The sequence below is a fragment of the Ovis canadensis genome, chromosome 21 (genome assembly GCF_042477335.2).
Source record: "Ovis canadensis isolate MfBH-ARS-UI-01 breed Bighorn chromosome 21, ARS-UI_OviCan_v2, whole genome shotgun sequence".
NCBI classification, from domain to species: domain Eukaryota; kingdom Metazoa; phylum Chordata; class Mammalia; order Artiodactyla; family Bovidae; genus Ovis; species Ovis canadensis.
The window spans coordinates 54,601,307-54,611,770 of NC_091265.1; the positions used below are offsets into that span (position 1 = coordinate 54,601,307).

The 10,464-nt window shown below is 45.6% G+C and overlaps 1 pseudogene; it reads left to right on the forward strand.

Annotated features, from left to right (window-relative positions):
- Positions 1-342: 342 nt before the first annotated feature.
- LOC138426582 (pregnancy-associated glycoprotein 1-like) lies at positions 343-9,408 on the forward strand (annotated as a pseudogene).
- Positions 9,409-10,464: the final 1,056 nt, after the last annotated feature.

A 10,464-nucleotide genomic window follows, 5' to 3' on the forward strand; every position in this document is an offset into this window, starting at 1 on the left:
CTAATATCCATTTTCATGAGGTACTTAGCTGTTTTTTCTCCAAGTAGACAAGGTTCTCCATCTTCTCAGATGTCCATGCAGATCCATTTGATTTTCCAGCCAAGCTACAAAGAAGAGATTACAGTTCAATTCTCTGTATTCTGAGAAGCATCAAAGGCCACTTGCCAAGGACACTGATGAAGGTAAGGATTTTATCGAAAGTTTTGTGTATTTTTTCAGATCTTTTAGTGGCCTAAAGGGGAAAACCAGAGTAGGTCAGAGCATATATAACTAGGGGCTCCTGGTCACCACTACATGCTAAGAACCCAAACTTCCCTGAGTACCTTGATCCATGAAGGAGGCATGAAGTGGCTTGTGCTCCTCGGGCTGGTGGTCTTCTCAGAGTGCATAGTCAAGTAAGTAGGGGACTGTAAGTCTCATCATATTCCTTTCTCAGATTTTTCTTTTCATATGATTATTCTTCCACTCATCAGGTTATGAAGGGAATGTAATATTTCCCTAAGAGTCTTAAAGTTCAACTCTTACTTATTGATAAGTAATTTGCTATAGGAACTGTGGATCTCAAGGTCTTGGTGTAGATTTGGGTTGCACAATTCTTGGGGTCCAGTCATGTCATGACCTGTTGAAAATGCAACTCTTTGCAATTTTTCAGTGCACAGTCTATACAGATGTCAATGTGGTCCTGTGGAAAAGCACTTTTTACATTTTATTCAACATGTCCTCTTTTTTCCCTGTCTACTTCAGTGTGTATATGCCTATGTCTGCATCTCTGTATCACTGTCATTTATCTCTCTATCACTTTGGAAGTCACTGGAAGTGTATTTCTACTTGTGTTGGTTTCTTTTGATTTTTCATTTGACTCATCCTTCTTTCTCAAGCTTCTGAATTTCCTTTACTTCTTCCCTATATCTTGGCTTCTTCTTTCAACTCTTTCTTCTCTTTCAACTTAGAGAAAGATACACTGTTTTATATCTGACAAGCAGTATGACCACAGCCAAATCAGAAACCTCTTGCATTTCAAATTGCTTCCTTGGTAAAAGAGGATAAGAGTCCCCCTTCTATCTCCTTCCTTGAGATTCTCTGAGAAGGAATGAGTGGGATGGCAACAGCAATGCTAATGGCTGTCATTGTTGACACTTCCTATTTATCAGGTACCTTATATCCATCACTTCACTTATCACCAAGATATTCTATTTGGAGGGTTTGTATTGTTACATTCCACCATTTCACCGAAGAGGAGACTGACACACTACATGGTCATATGGCTTACCCAAGATTGCAGAACAGAACCTGTATTCAAATCTATGCCTTTACCATGATATATGCATAAAATTCTGATGATAATGTGCCTCACAAAAATGATTAGAAAATAAACAAGGCCATTACCATGACATTTATACCTTAACACTGACACCTTGTTGTAGTATCTTCTTTGTTTTCTTTGTCAAATGCTCAGTGAAAGAATACCTCTAAGGAGATTGAAGACCGTGAGAAACACCCTCAGTGGAAAAAAAAAAAAAAGATGATGAACAATTTCCTGAAGGAGCATGCTTACAGACGGTCCCAGATTTCTTTTCATGGCTCAAATCTGACTATTTGCCCACTGAGAAACATCATGGATGTGAGTATTTTGGGAGGATGGCACTCCACAAAGTCCCCTGGTGCTCTAGCCTAGCACTGGGGCTCACCTGGAGGTGCCAGGTGGGATGTCGGGGTTGGGGTTCCTGCAGGAGGCAGAAACACTGGAAAACAGGGACCCCACCCAGAGGAGAAGGCACTCACATCCTCAACTGTTGGTCTTTGTGACTGGGCCTGGCAATTACCAGGTGGCAGGTAAATTTCCATTTCTGTGTCAAACATGTGTCATTTGTTTGAGGGCGATTGTTCATTCTGAATGATGTGAGCCACTCAATTACAGATAAAGAGTGAACCATCAGTGATTAAAAGGTAGAACCAACTGCAAAGCAATTGTGAATTCCCAGGCAGAGGAAATCAGTTTCCACAGATGCAAGAACAACAGCAGTAAAAAGTTACTGAACTTGTATTCCATGTATGGTCATAAGAATCACTGTGGTTACTGTTTTTAGATTAGAAAAACGGATTATTTTGTCTTCAAGAGTGCCCATGCCAGCCTGAGAAATAGGCAAAGAGTAAAGACATGTCAAATGAAAGGTTCACCTATGTGGTGTTGATTCGATGTGGCCTGAGTTTAGAGGGAATGGCTGGGGTTGAACAAGAAGGACCTCCTGGAGAAGCTGGTGCTAAAGCTGGTTTTGAAGAGATTACAGAGCTTGTCAAATGAAGGTACCAGGGCTTCCCTGAGTGTCCAGCAGTCCTGGATGCCCAGTGGTTATGCCTCTGGGCTTCCCATGCAGGCGGTACCACTTCAATGCCTGGTCATAGAGTCAGTATCCAGCATACAATGTAGCACAGGAAAAATATATCAAATGCAGATACCTCTGTGAACAAAGCCTGTGAGCTGCACAGTGGTTAGAAAGTGATATCGAGAGATACGTGACACCCAGAGGGAGGCATCTGTGTGGGAATAGAGGGTAGCCAGTTCTGCACAACCCACTCCCTCTTTTTCCCTGTAGATGCTCTATGTGGGTAACATCACCACACCCTCTCAGGAATTCCAGGTTATCTTTGACACAGGTTCATCTGACTAGTGTGTGCCCTCCATCTTTTGCACCAGTTCAGCCTGTTGTGAGTACAGACACCCCGTACCTGGACCATCCTTCACTTGCCCTGCCACCCTGTTTCCACCCTTGGAACCTGATGACACTCATCTCTTGTTTCTGCAGCTACACAGGTTAGGTTCAGACATCTTCAGTCTTCCACCTTCCGGTCTACCAATAACATGTATGCTATCATGTAAGAATTGAATCGCCAGTCCATGTCTGACGTAGGGTGCAGCATGTTTGGGGCTGGTGCATGGGGATGACCCAGAGAGATGTTGTGGGGAGGGAGGTGGGAGGGGGGGTCATGTTTGGGAACGCATGTAAGAATTAAAGATTTTAAAATTTAAAAATAAAATAAAATAAAATAAAATATTTTAAAAAAAAAAGACCTTCAGCATCACCTATGGATCTGGGAGAATGAAAGGAGTTGTTGTTCATGACACAGTTCAGGTAACGGTGTAACAAATGCTGAGGCAGGACTGGCTATGGAGTGACCACTACTTGCAAAACAGATGCAGGACAATCTGGCAGGACCCTTCTTAGCCTAACTCCCATAGATATTGGCCATCTTATCCACAGGGTCATGTCTCTGGGGAGGCAGTGCCCATGGTGGCACATGAGGAAACAAATTAGCTAACCCAGAGAGTGGCTTGTGGTGTGGACTTGCAGCTCCTCTGTCTATGAGCAGTTCAAGGTTCATTTTGCTGGGAGCGAGAAGAAAGGATAAAAGAACCCACTTTTATATTCACAAACCATTCAAGGAACTTTAAGGTGATAACTGTTTTCATCCTGCAACAACCCCACACAGCAGTTGCACTGGTTAGCTCATGAGACATATGAGAAAACTGAGGTGCAGACAGCAAGGGCCTTGCTGAGGGCACACATGGGATAAAAGGTGGAGTTAGGCTGGCTTTTCAGGACTGAAGTTGTTGAAAAGCAACTGTTTGGGGACAGGATAAAACTGATCGGGGGACCCTGGGGGCAGTCAAGGGTTTCAGGTTTCCAGAGTGGAAAACTAGGGGGCCTGAGAAGTCAAGGGACCTGATAAATGAGTTCTCACCCTAGAGGACCCTTCAGAGTCTAACAAACCTATGTCCTGTCTCTCCCCAAATACTTGAGTATGTCCCCTCTCTCTCATTCTCTCTCATACATACTCACAGAAATACACACATATCCCCAAAAGTGAATTTCCCAGGCAGTAATTTCATAGAACCCTGCAAGCAAGATTGTGTTTTCAGCTTCTGTCTTCCTGGACAGTTGCAGAATCCACAGTGCCTTACAGAGAATGCAATCCATTCCTGTCCCTGGGTCATGCCAAAGAGAAGGCTATCTTGCTCTCGATCATTTTGTCCACAAGGTGGCACCAAAGGGTCCTGGCCTGACTCTTGGTTGCCCCACCTGGACAGAAGCCACAAGGCCAATTTGACTCACTCAGGTGGTGTTTTTCAGAGGGGCAGATGTTTTAAAATTCACAGAGAATTCCATTCTCTCAAATGGAACACAAATTCCCCTCCCAGCTTGGTCTAACCGTCTGAGGTCCACCAAAGACACAGCCCAGCCTCAATTCTTCTTTTAGGATGTAATGGCAATGCACCCCAGCCCAGTCCTAGTCCCACTTCATATGTCTGTTAGTGGGAATACTCTTCTCTCCCACAGATTGGGGACCTTGTACGTACTGACCAGCAGTTTGGTCTAAGCATGGAGGAATATGGGTTTGAGGATATACCTTTTGAAGGCGTCTTGGGCTTGAACTACCCCAACATATCCCTCACTGGAGCCATCCCCATCTTTGACAAGCTGACAAATCAAGGTGCCATTTCTGAGCCTGTTTTTGCCTTCTATTTGAGCAAGTAAGTCTGAGATGGACAAGCCCTATCTCCAAATTAGCTGTAGAATGCTCTCAGTTGCCCGAAAATTATAGAACACTTGATAAAGAAGTATCCTGAGAGATAATCTAGCCAAGGATAACTACAGACTCAGGACCCTACCTGGTTTCACCCCTGGCTTTTATAAATAAAAGTTTATTGGAACACAACCCTACTCCTGGGCTCAATACCAGTAACTTGGTCTAGGGGGGTGAGTGAGGAGGAAGGTGAATGGAAGGCAACAGGAAACAAGTTGAAGGAAAGGCATTAGGATTTGCTTATGAATTTGATAAGGAAGGAAGGAAAAGGATGGCAGATATCTTCCCTTCCTCGTTAGCATATCACTGGGAGCCCATGTCCAGCTATCCAATTTGTAGGAGCAAGTGAGAAACGAAAGTGTGGGACACAAAAGTGTGGGACCCCTTGTTCAAGAAATATTAGGCATTTCAATACTGGAAGAGCAGAGGTGGGGTCCCTTCTGAGTGTGGGGCCCTTTGGACAGTAGAGGTCACAGGCCAGTAGAGCCAACTTTGGGTGACGTGAACGTGCAAAGAGTCAGACACGACTGAGCGACTGAACTGAACTGAACTGAACTGAACCCACACCCTTAGAACTCCCAGGCACTGGTTTTCTTGAAAAATGACAGGTGGACAAGGGGAAAGCCAAAACACTTCAGAACCCTGTCCTCTGAGGTGTCTGAACACTCAAGTCACTGGAGGTCCAGGGCGTCCAGAAGACATAGTGGGTGGAGCCAAGCCAATTGATTCACCTTCTAACCTCCATTGTGCCACTCTTTAGCCAGTAACAGGGCTCAGTCTGGATCTCAATCACTCCTAGACTCAATTTCTGCATCTGTACGTGGAGACTGTATTAGGGCCTTGATGGGTGGACAAGCACAGCTCTCAGACAGTGCTGTTTTTACTGTCCTCCAAGGATCCCCCCATCACTTCTCTCTACAGAGACAAGCGGGAGGGCAGTGTGGTGATGTTTGGTGGGGTGGACAATCGCTACTGGAAGGGAGAGCTCAACTGGGTACCATTGATCCAAGCAGGCGACTGGATTGTACACAAGGACTGGTAAGCCTCTCCCTCTGAGGGTCAGCCCAAGTGATGCTCCCACTACTATACATGGACACAGGCAGACACACACAAATGCATTCTCAGACACACAGTCACACAGACATACACACCACCTGCAACGACAGAGAGACCCACAGACACATGGAAACCCACAGCAGACACATATAAACATGCACAGAGACAGATAAAAAAATGCATAGCTAGTCAGACACAAGCACACGCAGACACATACAAACACACATACAAACAAACACACAAGCACATAGATGCACAAACAACCCATGGGTTCATAATCTTCAGGCCTTCTGAGCAAGGCTCTGACCAGGGTCCTAAAAGGGTCCAGAGAGGTCTGTGCATCTAGGAGAGGGCTGTGCCCACTGCCCTAAGAGGTGGGGAACATGGTTAGAGGACTCTACAGTGTGGTGAACAGAGGATCAGGGAAAATTTCTCCAGCCTGAACAGAGCTATGATAACATGACCAACTGTCCAGAGCTACCTAGGACATAGGAAGTTCTCAGTACAGAAAAATGTCATTTTAAAAACAGGGACAGTCTTGAGAAAATGGGGAAAACTGGTCTTCTTAGGGAGCAGCTACCAGCAGTGAAGACAGGTTTGCTGTAGTCTTAAGACATGAAAGCAACTAATAAAAAAGACAGGGGCTATAACAGAGAATCAGGAAGGTGGATCCAAGAGTGACCTGAGGATAGGATTCTGCGTGATACCCTCAGAGAAAAGCTGACCTGTCCTTTGGAGTTTCTGTGGGCTAGTCATGTGTTTCATGGCCAGGGTCTCAGGGTCTGAGCTGGTTGTAGGAGCAGTGCTGAGAGACACCCTCTTCCCGAGGGGCTCCTCTCTTCCACTACTATGAGAATTTGCTGCCTCTGCGAATCTCCATCTTCACTCTGTGTGTGACCCGTTATTTGTTCCACAAGATACAGCTCTCTGGATGTTTCTTACTGTTTTATCAGTCTTCATTCACTCATTGAACAGACAAGCACTGGGCATCCACTGTGTGCCAGGCACTTTAGGGAGGCAAGGAGAATAAAACTCGCCCTCACATCTAAGAAGGAAGATGTATTGAAGTGACTCTCCCACATAGTGAATTGTAACTTTGGTACATGCTAGACATGAGGAGGAGAAGGCAATGGCAACCCACTCCAGTACTTTGCCTGGACAATCACAGGGATGGTGGAGCCTGGTGGGCTGCCCTCTATGAGGTCGAACAGAGTCAGACAGGACTAAAGTGAGTTAGCAGCAGTAGCAGCAGCAGACATGAGGAAGGGTCTACAGAGAGTGACTAAGACAGGAGACTGATAATCACCTAGGGAAAGACTTCCTGAAAACAATACAATTAGGCTGGAATCTGGAATATGAGAAGAAATTTGCTAGTCAAAAGGGAGTGGAGTTCTCAAGGAAGGAAGACCAGCCTGTTTCAAGGTACCAATAACCTTGTGTATTCAAGTACTGCATTCGAGGATGTCGAGAAAGGTGCTGTGTCGAGAGCAAAGGAAAAGAGGGTGAGAGATGAAGGGCTGTTTAGGAGACAGTCAGGAAGGGGACAACTCTGGGGAGACTCAGAGTGACCTTGATGCCAGCTTTCTTCCATTGTCTCTCAACATCTCCATGAGAAGAGAGGTTATTGCTTGTTCTGATAGCTGCGAGGCCATTGTTGACACCGGGATATCGCTGATCCAAGGGTCAAGAACACTGGTCGATAACATACAGAAGCTCATCGGCGCCAAGCCACAGGGTTCCAAGGTGAACGGTCATACCCCAGGGTCACTCCCATTCTCCACACACAACAAGGATCACCAGGGCCAACCTCTCACCCTCTCTCTCTAACAGCACTACGTTTCATGTTCTGTGGTCAATAACCTACCCTCTATTGTCTTCACCGTCAATGGCATCAACTACCCAGTGCCAGCTCAATTCTACTTCCTCAAGGTGAGGGGAACAACACTGAGGGTTGGTTCTCAAACTGGAGCTTGCAGGAACACTTGGGCTGCTCCTGGGAGGAGGGCGTCCTCTGGAGGCCATGTCACACCATTGCAAATGCCTCTGAGCCCAGTTGCTGGGCCAGTGCCTCCCACAAAACCAGTCACTTGAGAGTAAAGGGCTGTGTGGGACACTGATCTTCCTGAAATATGTGGAGGGGCCACACCATATGCCATGGTGGGAGTCAGGGAGAGGGGAACACTAAGGTCCTCAGTCCTCAAAGTGCTTTAATTTAATCTGAACCCTTAGGTGCATGACCATGAAATTCAGCTCTAGCAGTCCCAGAAATAGGCCATGTTACAAGGAGAATGGCTGGGGACAGTCCCAATGTGATATCCCAGCATAAGTTAACAGTCTTCCTTCCCTCCTCAAAGTTTTCCTGGTTTGGATAATAAATTACATTGTCAGCCTAGGTCTGGGGTGCATCTTCCCCTTGCTCCGGCCAAGTACTTCCTTTGTGAGTTGGGGTACCTGGTCCCTCTGTGGGGAGTTGAATGCTAATGTGAATCAAGGGTGCACAGTGACTGCTCAGCCCCGGCACAGGGTGGAGGCTTCATGTCTGCTCTCTGCGGGAGTTCAGAGCAGTCTGATGGGCTCAAAGAAGGCATTGAGGAAGAGAGAATTTCAGGAATTCTAAAACCAGAAACTCATTGAGCCATATGGAAGGTTGCTTGATTCTAGGCAAAACTGCACTGGATTCCATGCAAATGGCATCCCAAGGTGCTCTGCACTGGGGCACTGGGGACTTACTTGGGGTGATGAGGGCTACAGACTGACCGGTGGGGATGGGGAACCAGAGTAAGTTACCGAGCCAAGCCTGGAGTGGCCAAAGAGGGTAACTGTGGGCTGAAGGAGGCTTCTCAGAGTTCCTGAGTTAAGTCTTCAGGAACGTGTTGTGGTCACTGCTCTATTTATGATGAATAACCGACAACGAGTTGCTGTTTAGCACAGGGAAATCCGCTCAGTTATATGACAGCCGGGATGTCACAGGACATCCAGGGTACACAGATGCATACTGTTAAGTCCCTGTACTGTCCACCTAAAACTCAGAATATTGTTAATAAGCTATACTCCTATACAAAATAAAGTTTGTTTTTTTTTTTAATAAAGTATGGATTATGGGGATGCATGACAAGAATCAGCATTCTCTGCAGAGAAAACAAGGAGTAGAAGCCAGAAGGAAAGAAACAGGGAGTGAGAACTATGGACAACTTGTTCTTTTCTAAAAAATTATATTGAACTGGGATTAATCTTCAGTTGTGTGTTAAATTCTGCTGCACAGCAATGTGACTCAGTTATATACATTGAAAATACATATTTTTTCTTATTCTTTTTCATGTGGCTTATGATTGGATATTTAATATATTTCCTTATGCTCTACAGTAGGACTTTGCTGTTTTTCATTCCTCTGTTTCCCCAAATCCCAGTCCTCCCCTCCTCAACACCCTTCCTCATGGCAATCTCATGTCTTGGCCCTTTGCGGTTGTGGATGAACTCTCATATCCCCTGCTACTGAGAAAATCCCTTGATATGTACCAAAAGTGGGAAATAAAACAAAGAATAGTGCTGGGTTTGGATACTGGGGGGACTCACCTGTAAGGGCTCATGCTGACTGGTGTGTGTCTCTGACTCCCCCAGGATTATAGAGGCCACTGCTATACCACCTTTGAAGTTAACATAGTGAGGATATCTAGAGAGACCTGGATGCTGGGTGACGTCTTCTTGAGGGTGTATTTCTTAGTCTTTGATCGAGGAAATGACAGGATTGGCCTGGCACAGGCAGTGTAAATGCTTGGAGTGGTTCAGGAATCAGTAAGGCCACTCCTAACACACACTCACACTTTGGGCACTGCTGCCAGGCATGCTTGTGAACTGTATTTGGTGGTCTGCACACCCTATTCTCAGTAAAGAATAAAGGGGTTCGCTCTTAATGGTGCTGAAACAAATGGTTGCCTCTGTTTGTGTTTGGGAGTGAAGCATCTAGAACCAAGTCTGAATCAAAATTGAGAGGAGCCTTACTCCAACTAGCTTCAAAGAAAACGGAGACTCATTGCAATGATTCTGGGAATCCAGGACACAAGAATCAGAGCAAATACAAAGATCTCAGTAACTGGACCCAAGAAATCAGAAGTCATCAGTTCTCTCTTTCTCACCCTCAGTCTTACCCTTCCCACTTCTTTGACTGTCTTAGCCTGACAACTTTCTTCCTTAAGCCTTCTACACCTAGTGAGGAAGTCCAGGCTACCTGCCCTAGGGTTTTAAATTCCGAAGGCATCACCTAGTAAGGAAAGAAGATTGCAAACATCAGAGTTCAAGGGTATTCTCTGAATGACCCTAGTCAGATCACATTTACAGTCCTAGATCAGCCATCCTGGCAGGGACATGGGGTCTTATGACTGGTTTTACACGGTCTTTGGCCCTGACCCAGCAGCACACATGATTGTCAATTTCCTCCAGAACTACATGACGGAAGCTGGGGAGAGGCAGCCCCAAGGAAAGGGACTGGGAGATGGTCTAGGCCATGAAAGAGTTTGTGATGACCCACCAACTCCACCAACTCCTCATTCAGAGGAATTATAAAGGGTAATGAAATAGGCTCTCTTCATTCCATCTCAGATGATCTTATTACTGGGATGTTATAAGACTGAGAGCTGTGTGGGGAGTACTAAAAAAGAATGAATTACAGAGACATGAATGAAGGGTGATGGCCCTTGTTACTCATCATGAATGTTCTTCAGTAAGGTCACATTCCCCTGCTACTCTGTGTGCCCACCATCCCAGGTTTGCCATGACCATGGAAGATACTTCAGCCAGTGGAATTTGAGTAGAGGTGATATGTCACTT